Below are 24,436 nucleotides of genomic sequence, written 5' to 3'. Positions count from 1 at the left end.
ACCCAGAGCATGAGGTTGCGCCCCGACCATCTTGGCTAATAGTCATTATGGGCCTATGCTCCCTCAACTTATTTAATTCTTTTTTGAACCCAGTTATACTTTTGCCCTTCACAATGTCCCCTGACAATGACTTCCACAGCTTGACTGTGTGTTGTGTGAAGAAGTACTTCTTTTGGTTTATTTTAAAACTGCTGCCTACTAATTTCATCAGGTCACCCCTGATTCATGTATTATCTGACGGGGTAAATAACACTCCCTTATTTACTTTCTCCACACCAGTCATGATTTTATAGACCTCTGTCATATCCCCCCTTAGTCATCTCTTCTCCAAGCTGAACAGTCCCAGTCATTTTAATCTCTCCTCATATGCAAGCTGTTCCATCCCCCTCATCATTTTTGTTGCCTTTCTCGGTGCCTTTTCCATTTCTAATCTATCTTTTTTGAGATGGGGTGACCAGAACTGCATGCAGTATTCAAGCTGTCGACATACCATGGATTTACATAATGACATTATGATATTTACTGTCTTTTATCTATCCCTTTCCGAATGGTTCCTAACATACTGTTTGCTTTTTTGACTGCCACTGCACATTGAGCAGATGTTTTCAGAGAACTATCCACAATGACTCCAAGATCTCTTTCTTGAATGGTAACAGCTAATTTAGACCCCATCATTTTGTGTGTATAGTTGGGATTATATTTTCCAATGTGCATTACTTTGCATTTATCAACCTTGAATTTCATCTGCTATTTTGTTTCCCAGTCACCCAGTTTTGTGAGATCCCTTTGTAACGCTTCACAGTCTGCTTTGGACCTAACTACCTTGAGTAATTTTCTATCATCGGCAACCTTTGCCACCTCACTGTTTTCCCCTTTTTACAGATCATTTATGAATAAGTTGAACATCACTGGTCCCAGCACCGATCCTTGGCGACCCCATTATTTACCTCTCTCTATTCTGAAAACTGACCCTTTAGTACTACCATTTGTTTCCTGTCTTTTAATGTTACTGATCCATGAGGGACCCTTCCCTCTTATCCCATGACAGCTTACTTTGCTTAAGAGCCCTTGGTGAGGGACCTTGTCAAAGGCTTTCTGAAAGTCCAAACACACTATATCCACTGGATCTCCATTGTCCACATGCTTGTTGACCCCCTCAAAGTATTCTAATAGATTGGTGAGGCATGATTTCCCTTTACTAAAACCATGTTGACTCTTCTCCAGTAAATCATGTTTATCTATGTGTCTGCTAAATCTGTTGTTTACTATTGTTTCAACCAATTTCTCTGGTCCTGAAGTTAGGTTTACTGGCCTATAATTGCCAGGATTGCCTCTGAAGCCTTTTGTAAAAATCGGCATTACAATAGCTATCCACCAGTCATCTGGCCCAGAGGTGATTTAAGTGATAGGTTGCATACCACAGTTAGTAGTTCTGCAATTTTACATTTGAGTTCCTTCAGAACTCTTGGGGTGAATACCATCTGGTCCAGGTAACTTATTATTGTTTAATTTATCAGTTTGTTCCAAAACCACCTCTATTGACACCTCAGTCTGGGACAGTTCCTCGGATTTCTCACCTAAAAAGAATGGCTCAGGTGTGGGAATCTCCCCCACATTCTCTGCACTGATGACCGATTACAAAAAATTCATTTAGCTTCTCCTCAGCAGCCTTGTCTTCCATGAGTGCTCTTTTAGCACCTCAGTTATCCCGTGGCCAGGCTGATTGTTTGGCAGGCTTCCTGCTTCTAATGTACTTGGAAAAAATTGCTGTTAGTTTTTGTGTCTTTTGCTAGTTGCTTTTCTAATTCTTTCTCGGCCTGCCTAATTCTACTTTTACACTTGACTTGCCAGAATTTATGCTCCTTTCTATTTTCTTCAGTAGGATTTGACTTCCAATTTTTCAAGGATGCCTTTTTGCCTCTAACTGCCTCTTTTACTTTGTTTAGCTGTGATGATACTTTTTGGTCCTCTTCCTGTTTCTGGGGAGAGGGGTGCGGGGAGGGGGCAGAACTATACATTCAATTTGAGTCTCTGTTATGGTGTTTGTAAAGCTTCCATTCCATTTGCAGGCATTTCACTTTTCTGACTATTCCTTTTCATTTCTGTGTAACTAGTGTCCTCATTTTTGTGTCGTTCCCCTTTCTGAAGTTAAATGCTCCTGTGGTGGGCTTCTTTGGTATCCTGCCCAATCGTGTTAAATTTCATTCCATTCTGGTCGCTATTACCAAGCAGTTCAGTTATAGTCACCGCTTGGACCACAGGTCCTGTGCTCCACTTAGGACTGAATCAAGAATTGTCTCTCTCCTTGTGGGGTCTAGGACTAGCTGCTCCAAGAAGCCGTCATTACGGGTATCTAGAAAATTTATCTCTGCATCCTGTCCCGAGGTGACTTATATGGGAATAGTTGAAATCCCCTTTTATTACTGAGCTTTCTATTTTTATAGCCTCTCTAATCTCCCTGAGCATTTCACAATCACCGTCACTATCCTGGTCAGGTGGTTGTTAGTATATTCCTACTTCTACACTTATTCAATCATGGGATTACTATCTCCAGAGATTCTATGGTACTGTTTGATTCATTTAAGATTTTTACTATATTTGACTCTGCTTTCTTTCACATACAGCACCACTTCCCCACCAGCATAACCTAATCTGTTATTCCTATATATTTTGTACCCTGCTGTTACCGGGTCTCATTGATTATCATCGTTCCAACAAGCTTCTGTGATGCCTATTATGTCGATATCCTCATTTAATGCCAGGAGCTGGGGCTTTAAGAAAAGCACCAAATATCGCAAGATTTGCAATAAAGTCACAAATGTTGACAACACGGAGATTGTTTGGAGTTACTGCTCTGTTGCCGAACAATTCCCAAGCTTTCTAACGGTTAGCTAGCTCCTGGCTCACTGCCATGCTATCAGCACCCCATGCCAGCTGACTGGCCTTTCAATCTTCTAATTCATAGATTCCTAGGCCAGAAGGGACCATTGTGATCATTTTAGCTGACCCCTTGTATAGCACAGGCCCCAAAATCAGTCTTCGAGCCAATCTTTTAGGAAAAAGCATCCAAACTTGAGTTAAAAATCATCAGTGATGGAGAATCCACCATGATCTTTAGTAATTTGTTCCAATGGTTAATTTCCCTCACTGTTAAACATTTACACCTTATTTCCAATCTGAATTTGTCCAGCTTCAACTTCCAGCCATTGGGTCAGATTATACCTAGAGTGAAGAGCCCATTATTCAATGTTTGTTCCCCGGGCAGGTACACATAAACTGATCAAGTCACCCCTTACTCTTCTCTTTGTTAAACTAAACAGATCGAGCTCCTTGCGTCTATCACTACATGGCAGGTTTTCTAATCCCTTAATCATTCCCATGACTCTTCTTTGAAATTTCTCTCATTTATCAACATTCTTCTGGAATTGTGGGCACCAGAACTGGGCAAAATATTCCAGCAGCAGTCGCCCCAGGGCCAAATACACAGGTAAAATAACCTCTCTGCTCCTACTCAAGTTTCCCGTTTCTGAGTGTGGGGATTGCATTACCCTTTTTGGCCACCGCATAGCATTAGTGGCTCCTGTTCAGCTGACTATCCGCTATGGCCCCCAAAGCTTTTTCAGAGCCTCTGCTTCCCAGGATACAGTCCCCCCATCCTGTAAGTATGGCCTATGGTCTTTGTTCCTAGGTGGATACATTTATATTACCCGTGTTAAAACACACATCGTTTGCTTCCACCCATCTCACCAAGCCACCCAGATCGCTCTGTTTCAGTGAGTGACCTGTCCTCTTCATTATTTACCACTCCCTCAATTCTTGTGTCAACTGCAAAATTAATTAGTGATTTTGGTTTTCTCCCAGGTCACTTATAAAAATGTTAAATCGCTTAGGGCCAAGAACAAATCCCTGTGGGACCCCACTAAAAACCCACCCGTTCAATGATTCCCTGTTTTCAATTCCATTTTGAGAGCTAGGCGTCTTGTTCAGCCTCTTTCCTCTGCTTTCCTGCCTAAGATTTCATCCTCTGTGACTGGCCCTTGGCTCTGCCATTGCATTTGAAGAGGAGTTCTGGGTACCGAGCTGTATCTGTGCGTGGCCCTGGGAAGAGCAATGCAGAGGACAGAAGCTTCATTTCACGAAGAATTTTGAGATTTCAAAATCAGACTTTTTTCCAAATCTGAGTGAAAACTGAAAACGTTGAAATCCTCCACAAAGGAAAATTTTAAAAATAAAATGTATTTCAAGTTGTTAGAAGTATTTTGATTTCAATTTCTTTTGGTTGTTATTATAGAATAATAATTAAATATATAGCACGTCAAAATATTCTCAACCAGAGGTTCTTAAACGGTGGGCCGCAGACCACCAGTGCTCTGCAAGCTCCATTCAGGTGGTCTGTGGATAGTTCCCTCTAAGGCAGGGGCAGGCAAACGTTTTGGCCTGAGGGCCACATCGGGTTTCGGAAATTGTATGGAGGGCCAGTAAGGGAGGGGGTCGTGGCCCAGCCCCCACCCCATATCCACCTCCCCTGGGACTCCTGCCCCATCCAACCCCTGCAGTTCCCTGACAGCCCCCTCAGGACCCCTGCCCCATCCACCACCACCCCCGCTCCCTGTCTCCTGACTGCCCCCAGAACCACTGCCCATGACTGCCTCCCACCAGTGCATCCAACCCCCCCTCTCATTTCTGATGGGCTCCCCCCCGGGACCCTTGCCCCATCCAACCACCCCTTCTCCTTGTCCCCTGACTGCCCCCGGAACTCCTGCCCCTGACTGGCCCCATCACCCCATCCAACCCCCCTCCTTCCTGACTGCTCCCCAGGACCCCTGCCCCCATTCAACCCCCCATTCCCCGCCCTCTGGCCGCCCCGACCCCATCCACACACACCCCTGACCACCACCCCGAACTCCCCTGCCCTCTATCCAACCCCCCCTGCTCCCTGCCCCCTTACTGCGCTGCCTGGAGCACCGGTGGCTGGTGGCACTACAGCCACGCTGCCACCACCACCGCACAGCACAGAGACCGGGTCAGGCCGGGCTCTGCAGCTGCGCTGCCCCAGGAGCTCACAGCCCCGCCGCCCAGAGCATTGCGCCGGCGGCGGAGTGAGCTGAGGCTGCGGGGGTGGGGGGACCACAGGAGAGGGGCTGGGGGCTAGCCTCCCGGGCCAGGAGCCAGATGTGGCCCGCGGGATGTAGTTTGCCCACTTCTGCTCTAAGTTGTGCACCTGGGCAGCTGCACACGAGAGAATGAAGGGCCACCCGCATAGGCCTGGCTCCACTAATTAGGTGCCTGGACCCTGGAGAGGATGCACATGTAAGGTGAGGTGGTGGCCTTGGGGGGGAATAGAGGGTAGGAGGAAGTGGGGTGAGAAGAGGAGGTAGGGGGAATTTGGGATGTGCAGGGCTGCGGCAGCCAGAGAAAGAGACGACTTTCCCCAGCTCCAGGGCTGTGGCTGCCGGGGAAAGACGTCCCTCCTTCCCAGCCTCAGCTCTGTGGTGGGGGAGAGAGCCCCCTCCTTCCCAGCCCCACCTCGGGGGCTGCTGCGGTGGGGTCCGGGGAAGAGAGGGCAAATCCATCGCATTAGAAATGTAACTACTGATCTTAAAATATGAGTTGTGTGCTTTTATTTGTAGAAGAAAAAAACATTAAGGGTTTTTTATATGGTGCTTTTATCTGAAGCGCTTTACAATAGTTAGCTAATGGTACAAACAACATTTGGAAAGATCATTAAATGGTCCGCCGAGACCCTCAGCAATTTTCAAGTGGTCCGTGAAAAAAAAAGTTTGAGAACCACTGTTCTAAACCAAGTCATTTAAAAATGAAAAATTGAAACACTTTGTTCTGAAAATGTCAAAACTGGACATTTTGAAATTGTGAGAACTCTCTGCTGGCTTTTTCTAAATGAAATTCCAATTAAATCAAACTGACTTCGTGAAGTATTTCAATTTGACAGAATATTGTTCTGTGGTGTACTGAAAACTCTTGAAATAAGACACTATTGGTCTAAGGGGTTTCTTGATCCTGCTTTTGGCTAGGCGGTCTGCAAGGAACTGTCCGATATGCAGTCAGTCTGCAAAGAGTCAGCCTGGAGTAAGGTGGGGCTGAGTTTTGCCTTGCAGTCTTAGGGAGCAGCCTGCTTTGTCTCTCTCTGTTTTTGGTTCTTGTGTGTTCAGGTTCTGGATTTTCAGAAATAAAAGGTTACGTTGCAACCTTCCAGAAAGATAGAAACATAAAAATACAAGAGTGTGCTGTGAACATAAGGGTGACAGATTGACAATGTCCTGGACAAACCTTGTGGAATTAAAATAAACGTTACTGAATTAAGTTAAACCTTATTGAATTAGGTTTAATACCTTTGGGGTCCATTGTATTAAGCATGCAATTGTGTTAAAATGTGATTGTTTGTGTGTTATTGTGGAATTGTGTATAACCCTCTAGAGGGAGGGGGGTGGTAATGTAATTCATCCAGTTATCAGTCCTGTGAAGCCACCCCCTGGAGAGGCTTCCATATAATAATTGAAATTGGATTCATCCTGACACAGAAAGGATTTTTGGTTAAATAGCCTGTTTTTAAACAGACTCAGGGCCTTCTTCCTGATCCAGAAAATGGAAGGCCCCAATCGTTAGGTAAGGGTTGGAAGGACTGGGCCTACGGAGGGCCCATAAGACTATGTGCTAGTTCTGAGCTGAAGCTGTGAAGAACTTGAAACCACAAGGAAACCCTTCTGGTGGGATATGGAAAGACGGCTCCTGCCAGAGCCTATGTTAGGATTGGGGTGATCTCAGATAAGCTTATTAGCACACGTGTAGGTTCTTTTATTTTAATATGTTCTCTCTGTAGTGCGTTTACCGTAAGAAAAACACAGGCTTGCATGAAAAGAGCTGTGTGGTGTCTGTAACTGGGGGCAGGCCCACTGTTAATGCTCCCTGAAGAGAAAGCAAGCCGGTGCGCTTGGGCAGCTGTCTCTGCTGAGAATAACACAGGGAACTGTGCAGCCTCGAGATGCCCCAGTCAGGAGGGAGTGGGAATCTCCACCCAAGAAAGTCAACAGCTGGGGAGCTGGACGGCTGACCTTGGGTGCCCTTGCTGGACCACAGAAGGGAAATACAGGTGCAGTTGCCCTGAACTATGATGAACAGTTCCCTGCTTTCTCAGCAAGCTGACATGTTACACCTTTGCTCTGCATTCACCACTGGCTGCCAGTCACCTTCTGGGTGAAATCCCAGGTGTTCATGGCTGTCTACAAAGCTCACAACAGGCCTAGAGCCTGGGTACTCCAGAGATGATCTCTCTCCCTGTAACCCAGCATGCTGTTCGTCTAAAACCAGCCAGTTTCGGTGAACCAGCTCCTGGGAGCAGATGGCGGGGTATTCCCACTCCCTCCCCTCACTCCCCTCCCCCAGAAATATAATAATCCAAAGCCTGGCCCAATTCAGGAAATGCTGTAAGAACACGTCTCTTTGACCAGGCGTTTGGCTACTGACTAGATGGGGAATTCTGCTGTGTCCGTTTTCAGTCTAGGACCTCAGATTATGGAGTATTTGCTCCCTGTGCTTGGGGAAACTTTTTTTTTAATACGTGTCCAGATATTATAGGGATGGGCACCTTATGAACGAGGGGGAGAGAAAGGAAGGGGAAGGAAATAAGAGGAGGACAGAGGGGAGGGAGGGTTGTGACAGGTATATTTGAGGGGCTTTTTTCTAGAGAAAATCCTTCCCAAACTATAGAAGAGGGCAGAACATTAGGATGTTTCCTCGTTAAGGCTGCGGGAGTAGCAATCAAGCTACTGTAATAGACAAGAGTAAAAAAACCCACACAAAGCAGGATTGTAGGGGTCCTAATAAATGTTACTAACTAAAAACAACAGTGAGAGAAAAGTGGATCTCTGCTGGGGAAGAAAACTAAACCTTCCTCTGTTAATTCTTGTGGAGCTAACCCAGGCTTGGGATCTGGAAATCAGGAGACCGCAAAAACAAATAGAAGATGCGCCCCTCTGTTATCTACTTCTGTTGAAACAGAGACTGATGAATCTTACAAATGCCAAAACACAAAAATCCAGTGACGGTTGAACCCTTCTCTGGCCTGATGTCTTCAATGGGAGTTTAGCCTCTTGAAATACAGCAGGGTTGAGCCCTGTAAGGTTAAATAATTTGGGAGCTATAAACTAGATAGAATTATGTACTCTGTACCTGACACTGCCATAAACGGAGGTTGGCAATTCCACAGAACTATATTCCTCTTCTATACACACTGCACTGATAAAGCTTTGTGAACACAGGAGATGAATGATTCACCTCCCACTTTGTACTATGAGTCTGTGTTTCCTTTCTGACAATCATCGAAAGGTTCTGATTAGGTAACGTTTATGGTGTTGTGCACGCCCCGAGAAGGAGAAAGTGTGGCGGTTAGGATGCAGATCCGGGATCACCCCCCTGCCTTTTCTCATGCTGCTGTGAAAATACAAAAATATACAGGGGTGAGCAATAGCCCAGGTTAGGCTCATAAGCGTTAAGGCCCATGCTTCACCCCCATTGATTTCAACAGGACTTAAGTACCTGCTTAAAGTTAACCATGTGCTTACGTGCCTTGTTGAATCAGGGTGTAATGGGATGTTCACCCCTGCAGGGGTTAAAATGGCCCCGAATGGGTGACACTTGGGTGAGGTGGCTGTCCAGCCCTAAATGAAGGTGAAGCCCAGCTGGGCTTGTATAAAGCCAGGGAGAGGCATCCAGAGAGGGGCTGCTGCAGGGGGAGAGCGTTGGCCATCCCTGGATTGAGAGACGGGGGGTAGGAACAAGCCTAGGGAAAACAGCAGCAAGGGGGAGACCCCATGGACCTTAGCTGCTGATCGTAGGCTGGAACGCAGTGTAGCACTGGGCGGGTGGCATGAACAGGGCAGTGGACTTTGCAGGCTGCCTGAGGCAGTGTGTTGGATATCCCGACAGGGGGAGGCCGGAGGGCCAAGCCACAAAGAGGCCACCAAGTGAAAGATTGGGGCCAGCGGCAGAGAAACCACAGGAGGAGGCGTCCAACTAGCGGCGAGCTAATCCCCAGATGAGCCACAAGGAGACGCCACAGCGGAGAGTAGAGTGAAGCCCCTGACACAGGCCCTAGTTCTAAACGGTTAGGCGGAGTTAATTTGCGTGTGTTTAAGTTGGGTCCTTTGCGTTCGCTCTGTGTCTGTTTTGCTTGACTGGGGAGGCTAGCCGTGTTTTGTTAAAAGCTGCAGGATGTGCAAATGGCCTAAGCAGCTAGTTGATATTTTCATTGCACGCTATTAAAGATCCCGCCCTGACCCGAGCTCAGCCCCCGGGCTTGCCTGCAAGCCAAGACAGACCGTCACTACCCCCCACACGGTTATGGCGGAAGGAGTCAGGCTGGATGCTGCACTGTGTCCCCTGAGAGGCGCAGCCCACGTCAGAGGATGCTGGAACGGTGGCTTCCTGTCACACGTGCTCCTGACAAGATGCTGGGCTGTCTATGACCTACACCAGAACCCCCAGTAGCACTCAGGGTGACATACCTGCCTCTTCTCACCACCAGCCTGCTCCCAGCTCAGCCTCTTCTTATGTTGGCCCCAGGCCCGCCCAAAGGATTCAGGGCGCCTGGGGCAAAGCAATTTCGGGGGCCCCCTTCCATAAAAAAAAAAGTTGCAATGCTATAGTAACATGTATTTGGAAATGTAAAAAATAACCAGTGAAATACATTCAAAAATTAATTTTTAATAATTTGAAAATACACTAAATACATTATTTAAAAACATTACATGCTTTAATGGTATGTATACATTTGCAATTACATAATGGGCTGTCGCTGGGTGATGGTGATGGGGTCGGGAGTGCCCGGCTCAGAGGGGCTGGGCTTGGAGCTGGGGGTCAGGGCTGGGAGGGGCGGGGGGTGCCCGGCTCAGAGGGGCTGGGCTCGGAGCTGGGTGACGGGGGGTGCCTGGCTCAGAGGGGCTTAACATGCCGCCTCCCCCCTCTCCCAGAGCCTCAGCGAGCCGCGTCCAGGAGCTCCTGCCGCTCAGCCGGCCGGAGCTCGCAGCCCCGCCCCCTTTCCACATGGCTCCCAACAGGAGGACCTCAGGCATCGCCCAACCCACACCGCTGCCACGGTGTCCAGGGCCGCTCCTGGATGCGGCGCGCTGAGGCGCCGGGGGATGGGGGATGGGGGAAGGCGGAGGCGGGGGGATCCTCCAACATTCTTGTGAGGGCCCCTGCGGGGCCCGGGGCCTGGGGCAAATTGCCCAACTTGTCCCCCCCTCCTCCCCTCCCAGGCGGTCCTGGTTGGCCCGATGCTGCTTCTTTACTGAAGGGAAATCTTCCCCCAGGCCTTGCAGCTCCCATGTGATCCCTATATGCCACCACAGTAGCATAGAAGGGCCAGAAGCAATATTTTCACTTCTTTCCACTTTCCCACTTCTGGTATTGGCCGAATTGCATACACTGGTAGTTTGCTCAATGTCATGCAATCATGTACTGTGTTGTAACAGTGTGCAGAAGAGATCGGGGCAGAATTAGGGTCGCTATGGGAACCTTAACTCTTCATAGAAACAATTGTATGCTGGGGTGTCTGTACTAAAACTAGCGCTATCGCTTCAAATGCTCTATGACTCTGGTCCTGCCCACAGGCTAGGGGGCTCTGCGGGGAAGCGTGTGAGCAGTAAGGTGGGGTCAGCTGTGTATGTCTGTCTTAGGGAGCAGCCTGCTTTGTTGCTGTCTGATCTTCTGAGCGCTAAGAAGTAAAGTAATGCCAAGTTGCAATCTTCCAGCAAGAATATTTTATGTTCTTATCTAACTTCTCTGTGTGCGCTGTGAACATGCGCTTAAGAGAAAGAAACAGGGGAAGAGAAATTAAATAAACTCCATCACAGCTGCTCTTTTTGATTTGAATCCCTCTCCTATTCCTCTTCAGAAGTGGAGGCCACAGCAGGTATCCCGCATGGTGCTGAGTCCCACAGTCCTGTCAACCACTGATGTTTGTGAGCATCTGTCCCTCCTTCAGCAGCAGCCCCAGGCAGTTTTGAATGACTCAAAAGTCTACCTAGTTCATCAAAAGGGGCAGAATTATTAGCTTAAGTAATTGCCTCTTGGGATTGTCCAAGAGTCCTCCAGGAGCTGGGCATCTAGGACTGGATTTGCAAAGTATTGCATCTCTAGATAGGTACCCAGCGAGATAGGTACCCAGCGTTTTGGTACAAGCTAGCTGAACTTGAGTTAACTAGCAATCAACTTAAGTGGAAAAACTCCAGTGTAGGCAAGCCCAGAGTGTAGGACGTTTACAGATCAGGGAATGAGGGAGCCTTCAGCATATTCCCAAGAGAAGGGAATTTACATGATGAAGTGATGGTGTCAAAGTGAAGCAAAGTAATAGTGAATCATAGCCTGGGTTTCTAAATTATCCCTTTGGGGTGTGAAAGGAACCTGTTAATCAGGCCATGCCTACACAACGGGGACTATGGTGGCGTAGCTACCTCACCCTAGCCACGCCACCATAACCCCATAGTGTAGACGCAACCTACCGTGACGGCAGGGGTTTTGCCATCGCTTGAAATCACCTCCCCAAGCAATGGTAGCAAGGCTGAAGGAAGAATACATTCAAATCCCTTTAAGGCAGTTTGCCAAAACCCAGCTATAGTCGCTGTTCCTCATCAAACATTTATATATTGTTAACCTACGTTCTGGGCCAGATCTTCCACTGGGATTCCCCTGAAGTCAATGTAATTACGCTGACTTGCACAAGCTGAGACTTTGACCTGGGTTTATGTAGCAAATTATCAATTGCATAGGGCAGCAAGATGTAGACAGGACTGCAGCAGTTTCAGATGCTTCCTTATCGAGTATACCTGCAGCACTCATGATCAAGGGGAAAAAAACTGATCTTTTTTTTTCTTTTGGTCTCAAGTGTCTCAGAGAGCCTGGAGCTATGCAGTTTGCGGTCACATGACTGCTTAAACCATTACATTACAATTAGGGCTTCTGCTCTTGGATCTGATCCAACACTGAACAGTAAAAGGCGGTCAGAAAAGCAGATTTGCTTGCCCATATTAGATGACGGGGAAGAAAACCTCAGGGGTCAAACTATTTCCTCGTGTAAAGTCAAACGGGGTGGAATTTGACCCACTGGAGTCCCATGCAGCTCTGGCTGTTGTATTTAGACTATTCAAAAGCAAGCTGATCATAAGGTATGGCATGGGGGTGCGTTAGTGAGATAACTATTGGGGGAGGTGGGGAAGGCGTGAGTGTATCAGAACCGGTACAAATACAAGGCAAAAGTGCCTGGAAAAGGGGAGAGACAATATCTTAGTTTGGCCAACGTTTGTTGGTGGAAGAGACAAGAACAGGGAGCTTCACGGAGCTCTTCTTCAGGTCTGTAAAAGGTAACCAATGGGGTAATTGGAGGCTGTCCCTTAAAATGTACCTGCCAAAAAACCTGCTCTCTGAGGTTTGTCATTTGGCATAAGATGTGTTCTTGTGCTGGGGTTCTCAACCTCTTTTGGTCCCCACGCCCACAGGATGATCAAAAAACCATTGCACCACCTTCTGTAACCCATAATCCTTTGCAGCTTCAAAATATTCTGGCATTTGAGTCATGGAATTTTTTTTCAGCTGTTTGCAGGGGCTGGAGGGGACTTGTGGGATGAGAGTGGGCCGGGGCTCCTGAGTGCATGGTGGGGTGCTGAAAGAGCGCTTGTTGTGTTGTTTCTCCCTTCCCTCTCTTCTCCCTGCCGCAACAGCACTCCACTTTAAGGCAGCACCACTGTAAAGGGCTATGAAGATGTTTGAGATGCTGCTTTCCCTGCCCTGAGTCACCCCACACTGGCTGGGTACTCTGACATTAGGCCAGGAAGTTCTGAGTTCTAGTTTCATTCTGCTGCTGGTTCTCTCCATGGCACTGGGCAGGCCATGGGTTAATCTCTCTGCTTCCGTTTCCCCGCCTGTGAATGTGGGTAATGCTAGCTGCACCGTGGCCTGGAAGCCTTGATTCGTTAATGTTTGCAGTCAGAAAAGCATTATCAGCGCCAAGGTCTAGGACGCACTGGAAACAAGATACGGTGATCATAGCAACACAACAATTGCACAGGGAAGGAGGACGCTACCTCTCTGTTTGCACTCAAGCCCAGGAAGCAGAGCTGGGGGGAATTGGCGGTCCTGGTCTGTAACTTAGGGTATGTCTTCACTACCCGCTGTATCGGCGGGTAGCAATCGATTTATCCAGGATCGATATATCGCATCTCGTTAAAACGCAATATATCGATCCCCGAACGCGCTCACTATCGACTCCGGAACTCCACCAGAGCGAGCGGCAGTAGCGCAGTCAATGGGGGAGCCACGGCCGTTGATCCTGCACCGTGTGGACCCCAGGTAATTCGATCTAAGATACTTCAACTTCAGCTACGCTATTCACGTAGCTGAAGTTGTGTATCTTAGATCAATCCGCCCCCCCCCCAGTGTAGACCAGCCCTCAGACCTCTGGGGCAGGGTTGATGGAAAGCCCCAAAGAGAGATGCACTTGGGACGTGGGAATTTGGTCCAAGTTCCTGCTCCAGATTCAGGGCTCAAACCTTGGCCTCCCAGTGAGAGCCCTACCACTTGGCTATCAGCTCTAACCACGCTGTCTCCTCTTCATCTCAGAGCAGAGACCTCTCCTGATGAATGGTTTGTCAAAAATGGCACATTCCTGTGAACATCTTTGGTTTCACTAAACTCCCAACCAGCTGCAGCTAGGAGACCTGAGCTCCATTCCAGACTATACCATAGCCCCCCTGTGTGTGCCATGGGGTAGGTCCTTCAGGGTCTATGGGCCTGGCCTTTTCCATCCGTTACATGGGGATAATACTTTGCTACCTCACATAGGCTTGATCCACCAGCGTTTGTAAAGCACTTTAGGAAAATCAGCTAGAAGGAGCTAGACACGTGAAAGTCTAACTTAGAGGAGATCATTTGGACACCCCAAAACCAAACCAAGTTGGCTGCAGGGATTGAACCCTGGACTTAAAATCAGGAGCATATATTATCTGAGCTGAAGGACAAGGCCTGTTAGCTTGGCGGTTGTACCAGACTCAGACCTCTACCCATGATCTAGACCCATGGTTCTCAACCTTTCCAGAATACTGTACCCCTTTCTGAGGTCTGAAGCCTGAGCCCCGCTTCCCAGAGCTGAGACATGTAACTTAGCTGCATAGGCTCCCCCCGTGGCGGGGGGCCCCAGGCAATTGCCCTGCTTGCTACACCCTAACACCAGCCCTGCACTTGCGACCCCCCGCCCAAACCTGTCCTATGACACACACACATCCCAGGGTTGGTGACCCCCCGATTAAGAAATACTGATCTACATGAGTTGATGTACCCCTGGAAGACCTCTGTATATGCCCAGAGGTACATGTACCCCTGGTTGAGAACCCACAGACCTCGGAATAAGGAATAAGAGATCTACCCTATGCTAGTGTAGATTACAATACTCCTCCCTCTGCCCCTTCCTAAAGGGGTTCATGCAGCAGACAACCAGGAGACTGCAGGTGCTCCAAATGGCCCTAAATCCTAGTGCTCCAGGTGCTGTCAGTCTTCTACTAACAAATCAAGCCTATTATTTGCTTCCTTATGGGGCTTCCTGACTTTAGGAGTGAAGCAAAGCTGGAGCTGCCTCCGGGTCCTGTCTACATTAGAGAAATCTGCAGCAGTGGAAAACTGCATTGTCACACCGACTGGAGCGGCTCATGACCATGAGTGCCTACCTCAGGCAGACACCCCCAGTTTGGGATGTGCTCTATAATTAGATTTCACCAAGCCAGTGACAAGTACACATGCATGGATCACTGTAACATCTTACCCTGGAGTCACAGACAGTCCTCTTGGACTCTCTTGCCACCCAAACAAAATGGACTTGGTGACAAAGGGTCACTTCCACCAAAAATCACAATATTCAGGTTGATTTCAGTCCCAAGAGACCAGTCACTTACCGGGATCAACTGGTACCCTAGATCTTACACCAAGGACAACGCCTGTAGCCAGTCTGTAATAAACTAGCTAACCGTTTATTAGCTAGGAAAAAGACATAAGAGTTATTTACAGACTAAAGCAAGCAAACATATACACACATGAGTTGCAATCTACAGTCTGAGTGAAAGAGTTATAGAGATCTGTCAATTCAAAATGTCTTTCAGGACAGACCCTGGGGTAACCGCTGGGGATCTCTGGCTTCAGTTTAGTGTCTCTGGCCCTGTGAGAGTTCAAACAGCAAAGAGATGACAAATTTTCTTGTGTCTTTGTTTTTATTTCCTTCATTCAGCCTCCCAGTCCATAGGACAAGCTTCCTTGCACATAGCATTTCCAAAGTGCAACAGGGCCATTCACCAATCCTTTGTACTGTGATGGTCTTTGATGGCCCATCTGATTTTGATAGTTCTTCTGGACGGTTGCACAGGGGGGAGACACACTCTTCCCATCTGAGTTCACAAGTTCAGAGCAAACATTTTCAAAGTTATAAAGCAAACCTTACATATTGCCTCATATAGCCTGGGATGCAGACATGACACATAAGATTAGTGCATGTAGCAATTTACAAACATTCTATAGAATCTAAACACAAAATACATTCTTATAAGATCAATACCTATTTTGAGTAGGGTGACCAGACAGCAAATGTGAAAAATCGGGACAGAGGGTGTGGGGGGGAGGTAATAGGAACCTATATAAGAAAAAGACTCAAAAATTGGGACTGTCCCTATAAAATCGGGACATCTGGTCACCCTAATTTTGAGCAACACTAAGGGTACGTCTACACTACCTGCCGGATCAGCGAGTAGTGATCGATCTATCGGGGATCGATTTATCGCATCTGGTGTAGACGCGATAAATCGATCCCCAATTGCTCTGCCGTCGACTCCTGTACTCCACCGCAGCGAGAGGCGGGAGTTGACGGGGGAGCGGCGGCAGTCGACCCCGCGCCGTGAGGACGCAAGATAAGTCGACCTAAGATACGTCGACTTCAGCTACGCTATTCTCGTGGCTGAAGTTGCGTATCTTAGGTCGATCTCCCTCTCTCCAGTGTAGACCAGGCTTAAGACATAAGTGAACAAGCCTGGTGTCCAGATATGAGTTTGTCAGTTCTTAGCTAATGCCTGCAGCTTTGACAAGAGCCAGCATCACACACATCAACCAAAGTAACCCGCTAAGGCAGACATGCTGCACCTGTGTAAGGCAGCCTTCATACCCGGGAAGCTCACTCCCATAGTGTTATACCAGTCCAGCATCTCCCATGAAGACAGGGCCTAGAAAAAGATGTCCCAAGCTGTGTCTCCCTAGGCAAAGACACTTCCTCCTCGTGAAACGCACACATCTTACTTCATTGCCATGCCATTAGCGATTCTTAGTGCGATTGAAGAGCTGGGGCTGGCTCTGCAGAGCCCGTGGGCTCAGAAAAGAGAGCAAACAGAAGAAAACATCACTTTTTCTGGAAGAATAGGGGGCACCTGGCACCTCGAAGCAGCCTGCCACATGGCCCCAGAAGAATCCTGACCCTACAACAATACTGGCTCTTCCAGAAAGCTATAAAGGGCTCTGATCTGGGCAAGCATGTGCCCCCCACCCCCGGGTGGGAGGGGAACTCCACCTAGATGGCATGTGCTCTATTCCCTAATCTCAGGGCCCTAATCCTGATCTGTTACTGACTTGCCCTCTGACCATTCCCTACAAGGCTGAAATTTGCAAACCTGGTCGCCTAAAGTTAGGTGCCCGGATCAGTAATTTGGCAATCTAAATAGAAATGGTCTGATTTTCAGAAGCATTGAGAGAACCCACAAATCCCATTGAAGTTATCAGACCTCTGGAGAATCACATCCCTTCTATTCCGATGTCTAAATATAGTTCAGAGTCAAAGCGTAGGCAGCGAGCTTTGAAATTACTGACCATCTTCTCGGTGCCTTCATTTACCCTGTAAAATGCATAATACTGATTATCTAGCTCTGAGGAGCGTGTGAGGTTTAATTACTCTTTGTAGATGGCTCCGAGTCCTTCTGGTAACAGGGCCTATTGGAGTTCAAGGCGTTATTGTTATATGGCAAGTGTACGTGCATTGTGACACGCGGTAATAGTATAGCTGCTATGCTGTATATCAAGACGCTTGCACAAAGTTTTTAGTCTTTTGTGGGCATGTAAGTTTCCCCACCACTTGCCAGGTATTTTCAGGAGTGGAAATAGTCGTGGACTTCCCCTCAAAACAGGCAAGAGCAGGATTGGTATGACGGCATCAAAGCAGTAGGATAGAATCTTCTCCTGCTGGAGGTTGTCAAAGCCAAGTATCCCAAGTGACCTTCAAAGCCAGACTATGTTCTGCCAGTGTCGGCTAAGGACTTCCAGCATTGCCTTTTGGCCCTAGCTAAGGTGAGAGGAGCTGGTAACTGTACAGCAATAGGAATTTGAGCTGTTTAATAATAATAAATGGAGATATACCTACCTTATAGAACTGGAAGGGACCCTGAAAGGTCATCGAGTCCAGCCCCCTGCCTTCACTAGCAGGACCAAGTACTGATTTTGCCCCAGATCCCTAAGTGGCCCCCTCAAGGATTGAACTCACAACCCTGGGTTTAGCAGGCCAATGCTTAAACCACTGAGCTATCCCTCCCCTGACTACTGCAGTCTCATCTAAAGAACTGAAAAGATCACGATTCTGCGGTGACGAGCGTGAGCGATAAGACCTTGGCTAAGTCCTCTGCTGTGTCAGAACAACATCCAGCACTGGTGATATAGGGACGGGGTGCAGAGGTGGCTGTATATTACCTTCTTTCCCTGCACCGGGCCTGATTCTGGAATTAGCTGAGGACCAGTTAAAGTTGCCTTGCGCCATCTTGGTCGCAGCTGAAAGTTATAAGAGCTCTTACTATTCTGTAGGCTCTTTAAATGATCTAAGAGCCTGACTTACCTGCCAGTACAGGGTTGGTCAGACCGCCTGATTGCTGCATGCCGTCACATGCTCTCGGAGAGCGCTTTACCACTGGCATTACTTTCTTTGGGCTATGCACTTATCTCTACCCGAGTATTTCTCATTCCTGTTTGCCTTTATCGAGCATCAGAGAAACAGCAGAGCTGTAAGATACTGTCTATTGCAGTTATGCTGTGTTCAAAGGTACTATTTTTCAATAAACAAATGATGGGGGGGTTAATAAAGCACAGAAATCTGTTGAATCCTTTGAAGATAACTCCAGTGCCATCCTCTCATCCGTGCTGCTTCCTTACCATAATGTATATCTGTACAAATACAGCGTTTTCCACTTTCTTGTTGTGTTGGTGTATGCAATGAATTCCAGCTCATAGAATCATAGAATCTCAAGGTTGGAAAGGACCTCAGGAGGTCATCTAGTCCAACCCCCTGCTCAAAGCAGGACCAATCCCCAACTCAGGCTGTGTAAGCCCTGTGAACCCTTCCTGAACGCGGTTTACTCAGGTACCTCTAGGCATCCTACAGGTTCAACTAGGGCCTAAAGCTTTTCATATTAGTCACGCAAGTCTAATGACGCCTCTTTCTGGCATCACGCAACTTGTGTGGTAGACTAGCAGCCTACATTGCTCTGGCAAAAAGAATTGTGTATACACATTATCAGGGCCTGAGCCAAATCCCATGTGAGTGAGTGGTAGGGTTCAACTTCAGTGGGCTTTGGATCAGCACCTATAGAATGCCTAGCTATTCTCCGTAGATCTAAAAGCACTTTACAAAGGAGCCCAGTGTCATTCTCCCCATTTTACAAATGGGAAAACTGAGGCACGGGGCAGTGACTTGGCCAAGGTCACCCAGCAGGCCAGTGGCAAAGCTGGGAACAGACTCCAGGTCTCCCAAGTCCTAGTGTAGTGTGCTAGCCACTAGACTACACGACCCAAAACTGATGCATGGTGTAACCGGAGGGCGATTTCTCATTTTGACACAGAGGTTTGTTAGCCAGGCTAATTGGTCCTGTCAGCTGTTAGAGGTTTTTAAGTATTTATTCTGAGACCTAAAAATCCTAGCGTTTCTTCAGCTGTTTGAGGCCAACACAAGACAAAAATTGGGTTGTAAGCCAGGGCACAACTGAGCCCCACAGACCTTTCGTTCCCTTTGCACTGAGTGACTAAGGTCTGGCCGTAGGTACCAGGGAGAACACCTCTAAAGCACAGCAACATTCAGACTAGGAACACAGAACTTGGGCTGTACCCTGCTGGGAAGCAGTGACTCGGAAAAAGATTTGGGGCGTGGATAATCCGTGGAACAGGAGCATCCAGTGTGAGGCTGTGACCAAAAGGGCTAATGCAATCCAGGGGTGCACAAACAGGGGGATCTTGAGTAGGAGCAGAGAGGTTATTTTACCTCTGGATTTGGCCTGGTGAGACCGCTGCTGTCTGGCTCTGGTGCCCACAATTCAAGAAGGATGTTGAAAAGTTGGAGGGGGTTCAGAGAAGAGAATGATTAAAGGACTAGAAAACCTGCCTTCGTGAGAGACTCAAGGAGCTTGATATATTTAATTTAACAAAATGAAGGTTAAGGGGTGACTAGATTAGTCTATATGCACCTACATGGGGAACAAATATTTAATAACAGGCTCTTCAACCTAGCAGAGACAGGTGTAACAGGGTACAATGGCTGGAAGTTTAACCCAGACAAATTCAGACTGGAAATCAGTGATAGTAAATAACCATTGGCACAACTTTCCAAGGGTCAGTGATGACGAATCCTCCCCAACAATTTTAAAACTAAGAGTGGATGTTTTATCTAATAGATCTGCCCTAAGAATTGTTTTGGGGCAGTTCTCTGGCCTGTGTTATACAGGAGATCAAACTAGATGATCGAAATGGTCCCTTCTGGCCTGGGTATCTATGAATCTAAGTATGGGGGGGGTGTCTCAAATGAGTACAGGGCGAAACTAGAATGACTTGGGTCTGTTTTCACTGCAGCGCTAATCTTCACTCAAGTTACTCTTCTTGAGTTAGCCTAGCTCAAGTGTAGGGTCACCAGATGGCCCGATAAAATCGGGACTGTCCCGATTATTTAACCCTTTGTCCCCCGTCCCAGTCAATGTACGATCAGGACGCCATTTGTCTGGATATTCAGGTAAGGAGGTGAGCAGGAAGGAAGTGCTGACCCCGTGGATGCTCCGGGGCTCGAGCACCCATGGGGGAAAATTGCAGCCTCGCCTCTTTCTCCCCCCAGCGCGCCGTGTCCCCACTCCTCTCCCCTCCCAGCGCTTCCTGCCGCCTAACAGCTGTTTGGCAGCGCTTAGTGCTTTCCAGAATGGAAGGGGAGGAGCAGGGATGCGGCGCGCTCAGGGGAGGAGGCGGGGAGGAGGCAGGGCAGGGGCGGGGACTTGGGGGAAGGAGGTGGAATGAGGGCAGAGCGAGGGCGGTACAGGGGTGGGAAGAGGCGGAGGGTGGGCGAGCACCCACTTGGCAGAGGGGAAGTCGGCACCGTAGGGGTGAGTGGCGGGTGGGGGGGTGAAGAGGCGAGCGGCGGGTGGGCAGGGGTGTGAGGAGGCGAGAGGTGGGTGAGAGACTGAGGAGGGACATAGCAAGCCAGGGGCAGGCCAGAGGATGAGGAAGGGCGCAGTGGGGCGGGCCCAAGCAGCCAGGGGGCGGGACCTGGGGCAGAGTGGGGGTGGAGCCTGGGAGGAGCGGAGGTGGACGGTGGGCAGGGCTGATGGCACCTCAAAGTGTCCTGATATTTTAGTGTGGTGATCTGGTCACCCTACTGAGAGTGTAAATAATACTCATGCTGCTGTGTCCACACCGGGGCTACATTCACTCAGATGCGGCACTAAGACTTCAGAGGTGTACAGCCCCCAGTTCTTTGTGCTCCACTCGAATTCTTTCCCAGTGACTTGTGGGAGAACTTGTCTGGGCACATGGGAGCTGTGGATCTAGCCTGTAGCCACACTTCAGAGTGGCCATGTTAAGAGAGCTCCTTATGTAGCTGTAGAACAGGGGTGGGGAACCAATGGTCCACGGGCCGGATCTGGCCTGCTGGTTCATTTCATCCGGCCTGCAGCAAGTCTCTGCGCTGCAGGCTAGAAGCCCCAAGTCTCAGCATCCCCCCACGGGGCTGAAGCTGCAAGTGCCGGCTTGCCCCACTGCGGGGGGAAACTAGGGTTGCCAGGCCATTAAAAGTCCGGTCGGCTCCACACAGCTCCTGGAAGCAACCGGCATGTTTCTGCGGCCCCTTGGAGCAGGGGCGATCAGGGAAACTCCGGGTGCCGCCCATGCCCCCAGCGCCAGCTCCAGAGCTCCCATTGGCCAGGAACCGTGGCCAATGGGAGATGCAGAGGCAGCACCTGCGGGTGTGGGCAATGCGCACTGCACAGGGCCCCCTGGCCCCTCTGGCCACTTCCGGGAGCAGCGCGGAGCCAGGGCAGACAGGGAGACTGTCTTAGCCCCGCTGCACCTTTGACTTGGAGCCACCTGAGGTAAGCGCTGCCTGGCCAGAGCCCACACTCTGAACCCCCTGCCCCTGGTCGATCCCCCTCCCACACCCTAACTCCCTCCCAGACCCTGCACCCTCACCGCCTCCCACATCCCAACCCCCTACCCCAGCCCTGAGCCAAGCTCCCGCACGCCAAACCCCTCACCCCTAGCCCCATCCCAGAGCCCACACTCCCAGCCGGAGCTTTCACCCCCCCCCCCCACATCCCAACCCCCAGCCCTGAGCCCCCTCCCACACCCAAGTTTCCTCCTGGAGGCTGCACCCCGAACCTCCTATCACACCCCTGCTCCAGCCCTGAGCCCCCTCCCACACCCAAACTCCCTCCTGGAGCCTCCACCCCCAACCTCCTATCGCACCCCAACCCCCTGCCCCAGCCCTGAGACCGCTCCTGCGCACCAAACCCCTTGGCCCCAGCCCAGAGCCCCCTCCAGCACTCCAAACCCCTCATTCCCAGCCCCATCCCAGAGCCCACACCCCCAGCCTGAGCCCTCACCCCCTCCCACATCCCAACCCCCTGCCCCAGCCCGGAGCCCTCTTCCGCATCCTGAACCCCTCGTTTCTGGCCTCATCCTGGAGTAGGGTGACCAGATAGCAAGTGTGAAAAATCGGGACAAGGGGTTGGGGGTAATAGGCGCCTATATAATAAAAAGCCCCAAATATCGGGACTGTCCCTATAAAATCAGGACATCTGGTCACCCTATCCTGGAGCCAAGGAGAAGCCCTGAGCCTCCATGCCCTCTCCCTGCAACCCACCCATGGAGCTGTGTGTAGCCCGAGACTGATTTTTTTTCTGTGGGTCAATGGCTCCTGATAGAAAAAAGGGTTCCCCACCCCTGCTGTAGAACCTTTCTGTGGGGTTACACCCAGGCTGGTCTAACAAATGGTGGGAAGTAAACGGAAAGGCCCCCTGATTCAAATTACCCCAGTTGTATAAAAGAGAAGAGGAGCTGGTCAGAATCCAAATGTGCGACAAGAGTCAACCATGGCTTAGTGTCAGAGCAACAGAATCTGATTGAATCCAGCGCTCGCATGTTTTTCAGTTGTATTAGTATAGTGGCCACTATTAAAAGGCGAACATTTACAAACCGCTTTCCCCACAGTGGTCTCGGAATCTCCTATTTTACTCACAGGGGAAAATCTATGGCGTCGCACATATCACCCCGTATGGGAACTGATTGCTAATGTTGGGTTTTAATGTCGTCACGGACTAAAGTCACTATAACAAAGGTCTAAATTGTTCTCTTCAATAGACTCTTCGGGGTTTTTTTCTCAATTAAAATCTATTCCAAGCATAAAGTACCAAATGTAACTGCACTTCAGCTCATGGTTCAGAAAAAGGCAAACATCAAAATAATTTAAACAAATTGTCCTACAGTGGCAGTGACTCTTAGCTTAGAGCTTACTAAACTTCTGTTAAGAATGCCTGGGTCATTTTTAAAATGCAGTGTCACGGACCAAGAGAAATGGGCTCTCTCAGGCCAGAGTGTGAAAGGAAAAGACAGGGAGAGCAAGGTTAATCGCAGACAGGAAAAACTGGTGGTACAAGAAATGTGCTATTACCTGCTCACCTCTGATGTATATGCATAGTGAGTCAATGGAAAAGCAGGTTCTTGCCCCAAAGCAAAGAGATCTGTATCACAGCAAAGGTCATGCAAAGTTAAAATGAACAGTTTGCTTCCTGCCCCACTGGCTGTGGGTTGGCAGAGTCCCCATGTGAGTATCAGCACTTAGTCACAAGAGCAACCTTCTGATAAAGCAAGGGCCCGATCTGGGTCCCATTGAACTCAGTGGTGAAACTCCTGTTGTCCCCCATGGGACTTGAGACTCTAGTAACACAAACAGGGTGATTAAACAGGAGAAACAACGCAGGCTTAACGGGGACAAAATGCAGGGGCTGGACCACGAAAATGAAGTTAACTGGAGGAGAACAGAAACAAAGCTGGGCTCTAGACAAGGAGTCTCCAATGCAGGTGACCCAGGAACCCCAAGGTCATCTGGATTCCTTTAAAGTAGGTGACCATTCCCTCCTAAAGCAATTCTGTCGGCTGCTTGTCACTGTGTAATCTGCCCCGTGCTGGGGCGGAGCTGCGCTGCTCCAGGAGCAAGGCAGGGAGAGGAGGTGGCTCTCCGAGGGTACGTCTGGGAGGTGTGATTCCCAGCAGGGGCAGAGGTACCCACTAGCTCTGATCAAGCTAGACTCTGAACCTAGAAATAGCAGTGTGGCCCGGTCAGCATGGGTGGTGGCTCACGTTAGCTCTCCGACAGGCTCTCAGCAGCTCGCCCATGCGTCTGCGCCCACACCGCTATTTTTAGGCACTAGCAGCCCTCGAGCTAGCGCATGTATGTCTACCCAAGCTGGGAATCGCATCTCCCAGCTGCTGTGTAGACACACCCACATTCACTGTTCCCTTCCGTGGCTCCCCTCCTGCACCAGGAGGCAAGTATCCTGCGCCTGATCTATACCAACAGCTGATTTCTCCCCGGCTTCCCCATGCAGACCAGCTCAGTTGTGCTGGCCTGGCTCCGCCATTGCCCACCCTTTGCATATCCACTCCCCAGCCACCTGTGCAGGAGGGGGAGTAGCAGCCCTACAGAATCTGCTGTCTTCCCTGCACTGGGACCCACTGGGTGCCTAGCCCTTAAATTGGACGGGAATAAGAGGGTGGCCTTCTGCTTCTTTGTTTCCCTCCATGGAGCCAGTGTGATGGACCAGCCTGCTGGTAAGTGGGAGTTATTTTTTTCCAAATGACAGTGAAATCTGGCTCCCGGCTGGCAGGTGGGGGTGTGCTGATGCAGCCCACTGATGAGCATGTGTGACAGGCCCCCCTCTGCCATTCCACGGAAGATAGGAGTTGTTACAGGCCCCAGTTACAGAGGCTTGGAGGTCACCCGTCCAAACCCTGGTGGACAGTTGTCACACCAAGCCTGTTACCGTCCCATGGCAGGCAGGCAGCCATGCTGCAGGGCCAGTTAGGGTTCCTTCCCTCTCTGCATCTCACC

This window comes from Trachemys scripta, chromosome 6, assembly GCF_013100865.1.
Source record: "Trachemys scripta elegans isolate TJP31775 chromosome 6, CAS_Tse_1.0, whole genome shotgun sequence".
In the NCBI taxonomy this organism is placed as follows: Eukaryota; Metazoa; Chordata; order Testudines; family Emydidae; genus Trachemys; species Trachemys scripta.
This window is presented reverse-complemented; position numbering follows the sequence as displayed.